Raw genomic sequence first — 16871 nt, forward strand, 5'->3', positions numbered from 1 at the left:
GCCTCTAGACACACACCTGGACATGGGCCAGCCCACCAGAGAACCAAGACACAGCTCCACGCAGGAGTGGGCAGGCATTAGCCCCTCCCACCAGGAAGCCTGCACAGCCTCTAGACCAGCCTCACCAACCAGGGGGCACAGACACCAGTAGCAAGTAAACTTCAATCCAGCAACACAGGCCAGACTTTACCCTAGAACCAGCTGGGCTCTGGTCCTGTCCACTAGCAGGCCAACACAATCTTTGGGACACCCTGGACCCCATACCCAATACCCAACTGTGTCAAGAACTGGTGCCCACCCACTGACAACCTGAAACAAGCTCTGGGATCTCTGGGCCCTGAAGCCAGACTCCAAGAATTAGCTCTGCCTGCAAGTAGTCTAGTACTAACCCCAGGATCTGGCTTCATCTGCTACTGGGTGGGCAATAGTCCCAGAGTCTTTGAGACCCTGACTCAGTCCACCAGTGAGCCAGCACTAGCCTTGGGGTCCCCTAGGATTCTGTAGCCACCTTGTGACTAGGCCCTGTTAAACAGCCAGCAGCATCCACACAGGGCAGGAGGACCTGGCAACCAACAAATTAGGGGCCAACCAAGCCTATCAGACCACCCACATAGTCAGCCCACCACAACAGAATGACCCATGCACCCCTCTTAGGGGGGAATCCCTAAGAGCATGTAGCTTAGGTGACAAAAGGGGAGTGCACTGCTGGGACACATAGGTTGCCTCTTATAGGGGACCACTTCTCCAAGGTTGAGAAATGTAACTAACCTACCACATACATAAAAATACAAGTAGCAAAGTGATTCAGTTATACATATACATGTATCTATTCTTTTTCAACACTTTTCTGTACATCTGAAACTAACACAACATTGTTAACCAACTATACTCCAATATCAAATAGAAAGTTAAAAAAAATACAAATAGCAACTCAGACAAAATGAGGCAGCAGTCGAGTATGTTACAGATGAAAAAACAAGATAAAACCCCAGAAGAAGAACTAAGTAAAGTGGAGATGGGCCATCTACCTGAGAAAGAGTTCAGAGTAATGATCGTAAAGATGGTAAAAGAACTCTCAGGAGGAAAATGGATACACAGAGTGGAAGTTAGAAGTTTTTAACAAAAAGTTAGAAAATATAAAGAACGACCAAACAGATGAAAAATACAATAACTGAAATGAAAAACACACTAGAAGGAATCAATAGTAGACTAAATGATTCAGAAAAAGATATATATATACATATATAATCACTATTTTCCAGCCACAGTGCCATTTGAACACTGCAGATGTTCTATAATAATTAATTCCTGTCCCTCCCTCCAATCCAGTAGCCACATTGATAATTTTAAAATGTCGATCTCTTACTTTACCCTGTGCTTAAAATCCTTCAATGGCTCCAATTGAATTTAGGATAACATCTAACATTTTAATTTGAAACACAGGCTTTACCTAATTTTTCACCTGGCCCATAGTAGCTCTAGAAATTCTATAGAGGAAGGGATTTCATGTAAGGTTCACAATTTGTCTTGATCTGCTTATATAAGACTTACATAGATTTGATAAAATGTCAAGAACAAGATATAGCTAATGAAGATTGTAAGGTGTGGTAGATTGAATTATTGGCTGTCATTCTTCACCTTGTCCTGTATTTGTGTCCTTTGCCATGTAACTGTGGAGTTCCTACCACAGATGTTGGAGTACCCCCTTCCCTATCTTTGGCCTCAGCTACCTGACTTGCTTTAGCCAATGAGATGTTTGCAGATGTGATGGGTTTTAAATGTGTGTGGGCAGTCAGGCTTGCCCTCTGGCACTTCTGCCAGCACCATGAGCTTGTTGTTCCCAGAAGAAGGATAAAAGACACCAGGAGCAGATCAGCCTCGGTTCATTCATAGACTCATGAGCCAGATATAAATGTTTACTTTTGTATCCCACTGAGAATATGTAGTTGTTTGTTAAGCAGAATTATTGTTGTGACATTGACATGAGACCTAAACCCACCCTAACCACTCTTTTTATTGCCATTGTCTTTGCTCATCTGGCCACTTTTTTTTACATCAATAGTTCCTTAGATCTGTTTCAACCATACTAACCTCCTTTCAGCTCATAACATTTGCAAAGTTGTATTTGACCCAAAGTCCATATAATATGCTATCTTTCTGTTTGAACTGATTAATGCTAGATATTGATAGAGCAATTAAGTTTAAATATCATTGTCATATTTTAACAATATTCATTAGAAAATAGACATAAAATAGATGAAGGAATTTTCCATTTAAACAATCATAACAAAGGCAGGCAATAAAAGAAACAAAGTGAAAAGAAACAATATGAAAACATGATAGGTAGAAAACAAAAATACAGTATTAGTATTTTGTTTTTAATGCCAGAAAACTGAATCTAGTATGAATTACAATACGTGTGTGTGCGTGGGGGCATTACACACCAGTCAAGTCAGTCTCCAACACCAGATGACTGTCCTACAATTCACTCAATTCTAATACAATCTCCCTGGAGATAGCATCAGATCCCATAGGTTAAGGGTTCAGTCACATAAGACTGCCTCCACCCACTTCAGATTCCAATCACAAGTCCAGGTTGTCACCTGTGCTTCTGACACATTGGCTGTGTTAAGCAGAGGTTCCCATGTCCTCCTCCTTGGGTTCAATTACTTTGCTAGAGCAGCTCACAAAACTCACAAAAATTTACCTACATTTACCAGTTTATTATAAAAGGGTATGATAAAGGATACAGATAAACATCCAAACAGAAAACATGCATAGAGCAAGCCATATGGAAAGGGGTGAGGAGCTTCCATGTCCTCTCCAAGCCTGCCATTCTCCCCAAATTTTCGTGTGTTCACCAACCCAAAAGCTCTCTGAATCTTGTCCTTTTTTGTGTGTTTTTATGGAGGTTTCATTACATAGGCATGATTGATTAAATCATTGGCAGTTGGCAATTGATTCAAACTCCAGCTTTGCCCCTTCCCCAGAAATCAGAAGTTGGAACTGAAAGTTCCAAGCCTCTATTTGTGGTTGGTTCCCATGGCCACCAGCCCCATCCTTAGGCACTTTCCAAAAGTCACTTCATAAACATAAACCCAATTGTGGTGGAAAGACATTTGTTATGAATAACAATACACCTATTTTACCTTTATGGCTCTGAATCAATTTCAGGAACTGAGGACAAGAGACCAAATATTATGGCAAAAGATGTTCCATTTACTCTTATCACTCAGGAAATTCAAAAGTGAACCAAGAACAGTGGATGAAGACCAAATAAATTTTTTTTTGAATTATAAATCAGGATATCACAACCAGGAATAATAATTTTGAATGGGTTAGACTCTCACAATTAAACTCAAAGAGTCAAATCTTGTGTTAAAAACCCAGGCACATATCTAGGAAAGGCATCAAACCAAAATAAAACAAAATTTGGAAATAAAGAATAGAAAAAATTATATAAGTCATTGTTAACAAAGAGAAAATAGAACAGGCAATATTGATAATGCAAAAATACAATTCAAAGAAGGAAATATTAAACAAGCCATTCTTTTCCAAAAGTACAGTTCAACTTCTTGATATGACTTCTATGGACTACTTCATTGTATTCCCCTGTCCTTTGGCATCTGGCTGGGTTTGGCCAAAGGAAGATCTAGGAGGATAGAGGGTGGAAAGGGAGTAAATAAGGTATTATACTCCTTCACTTCCTCTCTGCAAGGGCCAAAGTGGATTAGCCATGTCCCTCTTCCAAGGCTGTAGTTGCAGACGGGTAACACTTCTCACTGCGTCTTCTCCTACAGCTGCATCTACAGTAACTCTCTCCAGGTCAGTTAAATGCTGCTTTATTTTGCCCCTTTGAGTCTAAGGCTGATAATGCCTCCCTGCCTCCCAGAGGTTGCTAACTCAAGAGGGCTTCACCATCTTTTGGTGGTTTTCTTTAACCAAGTTCATGCTTTGTAAGAAATAAATAATAAATAATAAAATTCTGTAATAAAATTCTTTTCATTTACCTTGCTTGAGTGTGCTGCTTCCTGATGCAAACCTGGATTTGTATATAAACACATAAATATATATTTTATATATGCAGTCTTTGCTTTATTATGCTTGACAGATATTACTTTTTTTTTTTTTTTTTACAAATTGAAGGTTTGTGGCAACCCTGCATCAAGCAGGTATATCAGCGCCATTTTTCAACAGCATTTCCTCACTATGTGTCTCTGTGCCTCATTTTGGTAATTCTTGAAATGTTTCACACCCTTCATCAGCAAAAAGATAACAACTGGCTGAAGGCTCAGGTGATGGTTAACATTTTTTAGCAATGAAGTATTATTTAATTAAGGTATGAACTTTTTTAGACACTATTTAGACACTATTCTGTAGTCTATTAAGTGTGCAATAGCATTGTTTTTTAGACAATGCTATTGCACACTTAATAGACTACAGAATAGTGTAAACATAACTTTCATATATACTGGGAAACCAGAACAATTGTGTGACTCAATTTATTGTGATATTCATTTTATTGCTATGGTTTGGAACCAAACCCACAATATATCTGAGGTGTGCATGTATACATATATTTAAAGCAATGAATAGAAGCATCTGGAAATTATTACTTAAATAAATGCATACATTAATTTGACTTTCTACATTGTAAGGAATAAGCTCAAAATTTAAAACTGATTATTCAGCTGTAAAGAAATACTTTCAATTAGTAAAGAAGTCAAATAGTAAGCCTCTCTGTAGTTAGTCCTGACATTTTAAGAGATTAAGTGCTAGGTTATAATGTACACATCATTGTGTTAATCAGAAAGACTGTTCTGAACATTAAAAATGCTCAAGTTCTTAAATATTTATATTGCCATGTGTATATTGCCATGTGTAGAATATATGATTTATAGAATTGCTGTTTTTTTAATTAAGTACTTTTCCCCAAAATTCAAAAAATAGCCATATTGTTGAATTTCATTATTTCTGACACTGTCTGCACACCTAGAATTTTACAGACGAACAGGGAAAGGAAAAGACAAGAAAACAAGAAATTCTCTGTCATATCCAGGCCAGATATGGCCCCCAGAAACATTGTGAATTAGACAAGTTCTTCTCAGTTCAGATTTAAACACCTTCCTATCACATGCCTAACATCCTGTTTTTCTCTCAAAGCCTATTCTCAATCCTTTGTTTTTCATTCATATTTCGTTTACTGATAAAACTTGAAATTGAAATTCCATCTTAATTTATTTCAGTATTCTTCCCTATGTCCTTGAATCCTCTTAATACTGGCACAACAAAGACTCCCAAAGCTTAGAATCTTGTCACTTATCACTGAATCTCCAAGTCATAGCACCATTTTATACCAATAGCCCTCATTTATTGAGTACCTACTATATGCCATGCTCTGCCCTAAATCCTTCATGCATTCTCTCCCATTTAATCTTCACAACTGCTATCATGTAGATACTCTGACTATCCCTGCTTCATAAATGAAGTTTCTGAGACACCAAAGAGGTTTTCTTCTCAAGTTACACAACTTTTAAACCGCTGAGATAGTAAAGGAGGTCTATTTAACATGAGAGACAGTGCACTTAAATTCTGTGTTGTCCTGTGGTCTTAAGAAGGTGTCCAATGCACAGTAGTTTAATACATAAGTTCTAATATCAATTCAATTCATCCTAATGAGAAATTTGTGGAAACTCTTAGCTAGAAAATGGTCTCTGTTCCAATAGGACCTGGATTTCTCTTATTTATTCCAGTTGTTTTTGCAAACAAAAGAGACAAAATACCTTGTAAATCAAAGGACTAATTGTGAAATTTTCTTGATCATGATTTTATAGGCAGTATCATTCAGATCAACTGGGTTTGAAAAATGGCTGAACTTTAAACTGTCTTAATCAAACCTTTCTTTTAAATATATGCTCTGCTTTAGTATTTAAAGAGCACATATTGCTGTGGTTCTTAAGCTTATCAGAAGGTCACACCAAGATAAATTACAAGTGGAAGAGGTGAGAAATGGCAAGGGAAAGGAGTGGGGATTTGTGGCAGAAGGAAATAGCAGACCCAGCGGGAAGACATTTGGATCAATGAGGGACAGTCAGGGTTGATGAATGTAAGGAGGAAAGTAATCTAATTCTTATCACTGTCCATATTTGTAGAGCTGAAAAGGGCAGGTCCAAAGCATAGTCCCTTCAAAGAAGGTTTTCTTAGGGTCTAGGGAAAGATCCTGCCAGAAGAGTCTGAATCCTTCTCTAAGTCCTATCTGTCACTTACTAGACAATGTCTTTCCTTGGGGGAATTGCATCTTACCAGGATGAGGAGCTTTGTATAAAGGCTGCAAATGCTGGTTAGCAGTAGTATTGGCATCAAGGTCTTTTCCTTCATTTACCTGTTTTGGCTACCAAAAGGTATTTTGGGTATACCAAAAAGTATTTCTTTGTTTCTCTGAATCTCCTAGCTAATGACTTCTCTCTCAGACTCTTCAACTGCTGCTACATCAGCTCCTGAGTCCCCCCAAAGTTCTGTTTACCTAATAAGTGACATGCCTAAAATTCATGACAAAAGTCAATATAAGGCTTCCCTGGTGGCGCAGTGGTTGAGAGTCCGCCTGCCGATGCAGGGGACACGGGTTCGTGCCCCAGTCCGGGAGGATCCCACATGCGGAGTGGCTGGGCCCGTGAGCCATGGCCGCTGAGCCTGCACGTCCGGAGCCTGTGCTCTGCAATGGGAGAGGCCACAACAGTGAGAGGCCTGCGTACCGAAAAAAAAAAAAAAAAGTCAATATAGTCCAACAACTCCATTTATCAATGTATTATGAATATTTCCTTCACTTATCTAGGACTTGAAAGTCATAAAATCCACCTAAGAACTTTTTTTAAACAAGAAAGATAATTTTAACACAACTATATGCAATGAACTATAAATAATACACAGTGTAGATTTAATTTTAAATCATCTTCCTTCTCCACTACTGTTAGTTCTGGTTTTATCTGATTCTTTCTTGTTCTTTCTCCTCCCTGATTGACCAGGATCTTTCTCTGTTCATATACTGCATAATGGTAGTTAACTGCTAATACCCATTCTTCCTTATTTTTTTTTAATAAGAGAAATTTTAGCTGTGTATGTGGTCACCCAGATAAAGTCTACATTTTCCAGCCTCCCTTGCAGATATGTATGGCCATGTGATTAGGGTTTGGCCAATGGAATTTGTCAAGGCAATATGTTTAACTTCTGGAACATGCCTTTTCCTGCAGACTGTCCTGTGGAAGTGAAGGAGAGCCATCTGTGAACATGCAGACAAGGCAATACCCTCAAGAGAGAAGAGCAACAGAATGAGTGGGTCTTGGTCCTAAATACGGTCAAAGTCACCCTACCAGTCTTGGACATGACTTCTTGCTCAGAGATGAGAGCAAAGTAAACTTTCATACTGTTCAAGCCATTACGTTTGGAGTCTTATTCTTACAACAAGCAAGCCTACATCCTAACAACTATATTGTGTTCTTGTCCCACACCATTTTTTTTTTTTTTTTTTTTTTTTTTTTTGCGGTACGCGGGCCTCTCACTGTTGTGGCCTCTCCCGCTGCAGAGCACAGGCTCTGGATGCACAGGCTCAGCAGCCATGGCTCACGGGCCCAGCCACTCCGCGGCATGTGGGATCTTCCCAGACCGGGGCACGAACCCGTGTCCCTTGCATCGCCAGGCAGACTCTCAACCACTGCGCCACCAGGGAAGCCCCCACACCATTTTTCACTGGATCGGTCATTCCATGTACCAGGATCTTTTACTATTAATCAAGCTCTTGGTTTGTAATTGTCCAAAGTTTGGGTTTTAGAGTTGCCACCAACCAAATTTAAATAAGAGTTTCTTCATTCCAATGTACCTACTGTAATCTGTTTCATATGCAGGAAATAATCTTTCCTCGTTTTCATAGACATTCTGGAAGAGAAGCTTGCAGGTATGGAGGTTTCTGGAATGTGCAAATGGAGAATCTTTGGGGTGTATTTGTCTGTACCATCCCTGGTCTTTTAAACTCAATCCCTCTGCTCGTGCTTTGCATTCCAGATAGCGTACAAAATCAAACCAATAAAGAGGAGTGCAAAGTTTAAATAATTTCCCTACACCCTTCTGAAAACTTTGTTTACAGTATATAACATTAGTTCATTTTCATTAAAAATCATCTTAAATCCCAGAAAAAAAAATAACTAAAAATTGCCAATAAGCCTGGCATCATTCATAGTATTTTGTGTTAACCATTCATAGTATTTTTGGTGTGTAGCTTCCTGTTTTGTTCCTGTTATTTTTCAAAATAAATGTAATACCAATATAAAATTTTCATATTTAAAACTAACTAAACTCTATATTATGTGTATTAGAGCCTGCTAACTGCTATAACAAACTCCAGTTGCAGTGCTTAATGTAACAAAGGTGTATTTCTCATGTAACTAATAGCAGAGTACAGTTCAGTTGGGACATTTACTCCATTCGGTCATTCAGAGACCCAGCTCCTTCCATCTAGTGACTATGCCATCTTCTGGTGCTTCAGAAGTCCTACATGAAATTCTCTGGATCTGGCAGGGAGATAAGAGTTAGACTGAATGCATGGAGGATCTCATAGGATCATAGGAGATTTCAGGAGTCAGGAGTTTAAAAGTAGCACCCATGACTTCTGACTACATTCTATTCACTGAAACTCAGACATTTAGGAACACTTAAATTCAAGAGACTGGGAAATGCAGTTTAGCTGTGTGCTGAGGAAGAAAATGTCACAGCTTTGATGAGCATCTCTTTTATCTCTACAACAGGGTATTTTCCCATGTGACTTAAATATTCTTTGAAAATGTGACTTTAAATGATTACATAGGTTTGTTTCCTGCTTATCCAGATACTCATATCCCTGGTCCTTGTATTGCTGACTGTGTATCCTAGCTTCTATTTCTGGTTTTAGAAGTACCATTAAATTTCCATGTTGTCTTTCTCTCCATTTCTTGATTCTGTTCTTTCTTCTTGCTTCAGCATATCATCACAGTGTTCATGAAGAATTTTCTACTCTCAATTTGAGCCTGCAGGAACTTAATTAGCTCCAAAGGTTGATGTTCATTTGGAGAAATGGGAAGTAGAAGGAATATCTAGAATCTATCAACCATTCACCTTTCTTTGTTTGTGAATAGCTCCCTATTTTATTTGGAGATACTATCCCCATCCACTGCTCTCACATCATGAACTTCAAATGGAACTGACTCTACCCATAAGTCCAGGGATAGAATTCAAACCCATGTCTTGTTGATTAGAACATCATATTCTCTTCTTCAAAGTAGTTATTTCAGAGAAAGGAGAGTGTGTGTAAGAAAGTCTGAAACTCAAGAGGGAAGTAGACACGTTCTTAATTTTAACATTTTAACATTTTAATTATTGGATACATGATTTCAGATTTCTGAAATCTGTATGCCAATGGATTTTTAAGTTTTTTGTAAACCAACACATTCCAATTTGGATTGGGTGTCTTCCTCTTTTAATAAAGAGGCCCAACTGATAATAAATATAGAGACATGAGGAGTAGTTAAGTTCAAGGAGTTACGACTCCAAGAAAAGGAAACAAAGTGACATCTAGTAAATAACAGAACACATTAAAAAATGAAAAAAAACATACTTTTTTGCAAGAGAAGAACATTTGTTAACATCACTGACAATTTCCATGTTGCAAAATCTAAGCATTAATTTCTGTCCTCCTTTAAATTACTCTCAGCAGCATTTGACACTGTGGTAACCCCTTCCTTTTTGAATTACTCTTCTCTTCTGAATTATGCATCAACTAGAAGGCCTTGGATTGCAAGTTACTAAAGCTATAAAATCTGACTCAAAAAATAAAAGGGGGGCTTCCCTGGTGGCGTAGTGGTTGAGAGTCCGCCTGCCGATGCAGGGGACACGGGTTCGTGCCCCGGTCTGGAAAGATCCCACATGCCGCGGAGCGGCTGGGCTCGTGAGCCATGGCTGCTGAGCCTGCGCGTCCGGAGCCTGTGCTTCGCAACGGGAGAGGCCACAACAATGAGAGGCCCACATACCGCAAAAAAATAAAAAAAAATTAAAAAAAAATAAAAGGGATTTATTGGCTTATACAAGTATAAAACATTCAGAGATAGCATAGGATAGATTCAGGTAGAGTTTGGTCCAGGCTCTGACTCCATTTATACACAGTTCTTTCACCTCTACCTTTCTCCAAGAGTCAGCTTCATCCCCAGGTGTGCTTTTTATGGTTATAGATACTTCCAGACACATCTAGGATTAAGAGCTTCCTCATTTACAATCAGGAAGAAAAGTCAGCTTTTCTTTAACTATGAAAAAATTAAGATATCTGTTTCATATTGACTAGAACAGACTAGAATGGAATCCTGTAGTCAAGATAATGTCATGCACTACTTGACTTAAACCAGGGCAACAAACCCAATTAGGTACTGAGTCAAGGGGGATGAGATTATCCCAACATATTTACTTGGGACACATTTTATGGAGTGGAGTCAATCCCCCACAAATTTCGTGGCTGCCACACCATGAAGAAGGGATGAAATTGATGATCATTAGTCAAGGTTAGTCAAATACAACTTTGGTAAGATAGTCTCTTCTTGTTCCACACGTTTCCTTCTTATTGGCCATTACTGGCTCCCCTCCCCTATCCAAGCTGTAAATATTGCACAATCCAGAGCTTGGTCCTGGACCTCCTTCTCTTTTTTATACTGTTTCCCTGGCTGATCTCACTTTCTCCCATAACTTTATTATCTATTGGTTAGTGACTCTCAGATTTATATCTCTCACCCTGACTTCACCTTGAGCTTTAGACTCATTTATTCAACTTTTTATACAACATCTACACTTGAATGTTGAATAGGTATCTCATATTTAGGATGTCCAATATAGAATTATTCATCTCCCTACTCTAAACTTTCTTTTATCTACCATATTAACCTGAGTTAACTAATAATACCACCAACTATCCAAAGGCCAGAAATTCTAGAGGTCATTACTGACTCCTCTTTTTCCCTCACTTCAACATCTTATCCACCAGGACATCTGTCAGCTTTCCCTTCAGCATATCTTGCAACTCTAACAGCTTCTTTTCTTTTCTATGGCTACCTTCCTAGTCCAAGCCCCAGTGTCTGTCAACTAGACACTAAAGTAACCTAACTGTTCTCTTGCTTTCATTCATGCTTCCCCTACAAGTTATCCTCCACAAGGGAACCTCAGATCTTATTCTGAAATTTAAGTCAAATCATGTCACTACTCACTTAAAACTTTATAGTGAGTTTCCCATAGCACAAGAAAATACATACAAGTATTGTTTCCCCATCTACTTCTCCAGCTACATTTCATCCCATGACCCACATTTCACTGGGCCCCAAAAGCATTGGTCAAACTCATTCCCATGATGGAAAGGGCACTTGCCCTTTCTTCTGCCTGAAGTACTCTTCCTCCAGATATTTGCATGACTGGCTGTTTCTTACTTCCAGGGCCAAGATCAAATATCATTCCCCATAGTGAACATGGCTGGCACTTACCCATTGCTATGCCAGTGCACCCATTCTCAACTGTTGGGTATATTGCTTGTTAACAGCTCACAGCTGACACCTTTTACAAAGAACTGCCCTCAGTCCCCTAGCCTAAGAGGTTGTGCTCCCCTCACCAAGGGGCAGACTGAAGTCAATGACTGACTGACGCCAGCCCTCTTGATTCAAGATGGTACCAGTTGTGGTGCAGTTCATGTTCTAGAGCTCCTGGTGGGACCAGGATTATGGGACCCACAGCTGAAACCACATCCCTGATTTGCTTTCTTTTCCTACTCTCTTTTTTCCCTAGTTCCCCTTCTCCTCAGAGTATACTTTCAACAAATCACTCAGGAATCCCCATCGCAGGTTTTACTTCTAAAAACCTTAAGATTCCTCCTCAGAGGCTTTCTTGACAGCTGGATCTAAAGTAGAACTCCACCTTCCCACTATTCTTCTCTATCTCACTACCTTGTTTAATTTTTGCCCTAATACATACCATTCTGAAATTATCTTTTTAATTTATTTACCTAGAAAAATCTGTCTCCTAGACATGTAATAATCTCCATGACATACATACATATCTTTGGAACAATACCTGCCTATCGATGTGTGGCCACGTAGTCTATATTTGTTGGATAAATGGAATTCAGGCTTTAGACTTAGATAAGGAGGTAAATGCTTTCTCTCTCTGGACTTTGATCTCTGATCAAAACCTCTGATGTGGGTAGATGTTTTTGAGCATAGTTACAGGTAAAGGAAAAATGTGGTCTCTGCCACAGGAAGATAGGCTAAGAGGAAGGTAGGGAAGTATCCCTAGATATTGCTAGCAAATCAGGCCTGTAATGAGTGTGGGGTAACCTAAGAGATGACTGAGGAATTTCCAAGCCTCCAAAATTGTTAGCCCAGAAATCTCCAAGTGGAAACCTGCGGACCAAATTGTCCTGGAGAAATTTTGTAAGGTAACATAGATTGTTAAGTTGCCGATATGTTTGTCAACATTAAAAAAAAAATTGTGAGATGTCACATGGATTTTCAGTCTCTTGGAAAAAAAAGTGGCATTGTTCCTACATGGCCACAGTCTACTGGAACTGAGGAGCTGCTGCCCCCTTTCGGCTGGGCATGAGTTTTTCCTACCATCATATCCACACTAGCCTTCTTTCTTTTGCATAATATGCTTGGTACCTACTGAGTTTCTAATCCCGGTAGTGACCAGTTGAAAATCTCTCTATTGAAAACCTCGTCTATAATCCTGGATCCTTTCTTTAATAATTCTTTGTAAAATCTTCAGTTTGTCTTGATGTGTGCTGTGAATGACTATAGGGAAGATTGGAGTGGTAAAAAGGAGCTTGTAGAACCATCTCATAGCTTGGTGCAAGGCATAGCCCGCACAAAGGAGCCCGGCTGAGGGAGCCATCGAGGGCTGAAACCCAGCTAGAATCCTGTGTGCCAGGCAATATACCCTGACATCAGTCCACCTGAACTGGAAGGAACAATGTCCCTTTCAAATCTTATCTGCCCTTTTGTAATTCATTAGTCATAGGCCATATGTAGAAGATATGTCTGTGGGAGAACCATACCCCCTCAGGTCAGCATGGTGGTAGCAGGAAGAGTCCCTGATGAAACTTCCAGCAGTAGCACTGTCAGTGACCAGTGGGTGAATCAGTTCCCTGGTACCAAATACAACAGAGGTCCCGTCAGCCACTCAGATGCTTATGGCAGCCCAAGGGAAGCTCCCCCAAAAGAAAGTTGGACATTGAGACAGGAGAGAACTTCAAGTTTAACTGTTATGTGACCTCATTAGACCCCAGAAGCAGAATGACCTAGAATACTTTTAGGTTTTACTTGATTTTCAGGCAACTATTCAGTTTCATATACTCTGCATATCTCACATTGAGATATACACAATTGTTGATTCTTAAATAAACACTTACACCAAATAAATGCTCTACCTCCTGCAGTGACTGCTGTTGCCATTATATTGAATAGCTTTGCTGAATATTCTGAGTGACATTAAGCATAGTGTAAGACATGAACTGCCAAATGGAAGTAATCAGCCTCTTGAGTGATTTGAGATACCAGTCACACAGCCAAGTACACTTGTTTCATGCCCTTGTCTTCAGTGTTCATTTTATTTCTTGCCCTTTGATCTAGGACTTCTACCATCTGATCCTTGAGGGGATCGACAACATGTCTTGTCAGACGGACTCCTTGTCAGCAGAATGGCCGTGCAGTGTCTCTGTTATGTTTTTCTTGCTGTCCAGAATGCGTGTTCACTCTCCCATTTCTGGACATGTTAGTGGTAATATCAGATGGTCACATTCCTACATGTCTTAGAGAAAATGCTGGGAAACCAATGACCACAATAAGCCAAGTGTAGCAATATTTTGCAAGAGTCTTATTACCCCTAGTAAAGAGGAGTAATGGAGAGAGAGTATAAAAAATAGCTGCTTTGTTATCACTAACTGAACAAGCTCCGAAAAATGGAGAGCCTGGTAGGCTCTCTTAAGACCAGATGGAGGTTGTTATAGGTTGAATTCATATGTGGAATTCCTGACCTCCAGTACCTCAGAATGTGACCTTATTTGGAAATAGAGCCATTGCTGAGGTAACTAGTTGAGTTAAGATGAGGTCATACTGGGCTAGGGTGGGTCCCCTATCCAATGTGACCGGTACCTTTAGAAAACGAATTCCACATGAAGAGACAGACTTGCACACAGGAAGAAGAATGCCATGTGAAGATTGGAGTTATGCTGCCAATAAGCCAAGGAAACACCCAAAACTAGGAGAGAGGCCTGGAACAGCCATCATTCCATAGTGCCTTCAGGAAGAACATGGTCCTGTTGATTTCAGGAACACCTTGATTTCAGACCTCTGATCTCCAGAACAGTGAGACAATAAACTTCTGTTGTTTTGAGTCATCCAGTTTGTGGTACTTCATTACAACAGCCTGAAGAAACTTGTACAGAGGTATTCTGAGCTTCCCTCCTCTCAATTCTGTATTTATTAGGTGGGAGGCATAGTTTTTGGTAACATGGGAATATATGAAAAGAAAATAAGACATGATTCCTACTTTCAGTGAGTTCTCTGGGGCACACTAATTTAGGCACAAATAATGAGACAATGATAAATAAGGGCTACATGGAAATAAAAGTAACTTGCTGTCAGTGAGCAGAGGAAAGCATGACGTACCAGACCGATTCCCTTCCTTCTCAGTGCTCCCTTTCTCCTCATGCCACACAGGGGTCCTATGCAGTCACATGGCTTCTCTTGCCTACCCCTACCCGAGGTCTCCCTACCAAACCTACCCTTCCTAGAGAGCAGCTCTTCCCAACTACCACCCCTCTTGGGAGTTATTTCACTTGGGTCTCTCATCTAAGAATGAGTACTGTGGTGTATATGAATTAGCACTAGTCCTGGGTTTTAACCCCACGTTGGACAAATCAAATACTCTCTCTGAGTCTTAAGTTTTTTTTTTTTTGGAAAAAAAAACGGGGAATAATGATCCTTCTCCATTCTACCTCAGAGCATTGGAGTGAAGATCAAATATGAGAGAATGTCTAGAGGAACTTTGAAAACATATAACAGACCATAAAATATTCATAGTTATTAGTGGTCTAATATATTGGCATCCAGTTTATATTTCACTTTTACTGGGAGCCTCTGGGAGAGTATTACCTTCAACTAAATGGAAGAACTTGAAAACCCTGTATTTGTTTGACACCTTATAAAGAAAGATTTACAAAACATGTAAATCAAATCACCCCACTCAATTTTTACCATAGTTGGGTGAAATATGCATTGTTATTCTCATTTGCAAATGAGGATACTGAGCTCAAAGAAATGAAGTGGTTTGTTTATATATGATTAGAGGTGTTAAGTGGAGGCAAGTCCAATGCTCGTATCATTGCACTTAGCAACACCTAGTGAGGGGGATATTTTGGATCACCCAGCCCTTTCTATGTTGTTTTTTTTTTAAATAAATCCCAATACAGGCAACCATAATGTCCATCATTACTGATGAAAAAGTGTGATTTTGACCTTGAAAGCCCTCGTGATACATCAAGTTTTCATTTAGATTTCTAGACACATCATGAATAATTATGCTCTGTCAAGGAAAAAGGAATAAATACAACGTGGGGGGGGAAGCACAAAAAATGATGGGGATATGGCCAAAGTTTAATGTGAATCTACTATTAAGGCTATTGTTCCCTTGGTTGAATGCATCAATTTCCTTGAGAAAAGAGATTAACCTGGGGGTACTTCTGGAATAAATATGCCCCTTGACATGAGAGAGAAAACAAAGTCAAAATTGAGATACTTTTTCTTCTTCTTGTGTATAAACCTTGAGTTTTATACAGAATTTTGAAAAAGAAGAAAGTATTATCTCATAAATATTGTGCATGGTTCTATCTGTCTAGCATTGTAGAAGCCAGGGACAAGTGGATCATGCTGCCTTGGAATCATTATTCAAGGTGCGGAAAGCATGAATTGTATATTTGTTAATATATTTGCATTATCCACATCTTGCTCTGGGGTTTGAGTTGTCAGTGGGTAGATATGGAAATAAATATGCCAAGCTTTTGTCTTGATATCTGTAAATACACCATGGTCCCCAGGGTGTGCCACCCCCCACCCACCACCCCACCATGTCTTCCTTGACACTCTTGTCCAGAACCTGCTTCCAGTCTCTTCCCACTCCTGTGCAACATTCTACCAGACAGATCTTATCACTCAGGCCCCACTTAAAATTCCTTCAACTATAAGACAACATCTGGACACCTTAGCCTGGCATCTATGGCACTGCACAACTAGCTTAACCGTCCTATCTATCCTCATATCTTCTCCTAAGCACACATGATAGTCCAACCACACTCACTCCTCCAGACACACTATGGTAGATGCACCTGCATGATCTGCTACTGATGGAGCCTCTGCCTCTATGCCTGTTGTCCACTTATAAGGTAGACAAATAACTATTCCACTTTCAAATTCTAGTTCTATGTCTTCTTTCTTTCTCTGTCTTCCTTTCTAGAAAGAAGAATTAATTTAATGAGGATAATATCCTTCTGCCTATGTGTATAATTTTCTGTGCATATCAAATATGACCATACATTTTTCCCTTCATTAAGTATTAGCTGAGTTCTTAATCTATGTTAGACCTTGGATATAGTATAGAGAACAAAAGATATACTCCATAGCGTTTATGGTTTAGTGGGAGATATATATGCTAAAGTTATAAACAAACAAATGTCTAAGTGCAAATTGTGATAAATCATATTTAAGAGTATCCTGAAAACTTTAAGTGGTATACTTATGTAAGGAATAATTGTGAAACCTGTTGAT

Source organism: Mesoplodon densirostris, chromosome 7 (genome assembly GCF_025265405.1).
Source record: "Mesoplodon densirostris isolate mMesDen1 chromosome 7, mMesDen1 primary haplotype, whole genome shotgun sequence".
In the NCBI taxonomy this organism is placed as follows: Eukaryota; Metazoa; Chordata; class Mammalia; order Artiodactyla; family Ziphiidae; genus Mesoplodon; species Mesoplodon densirostris.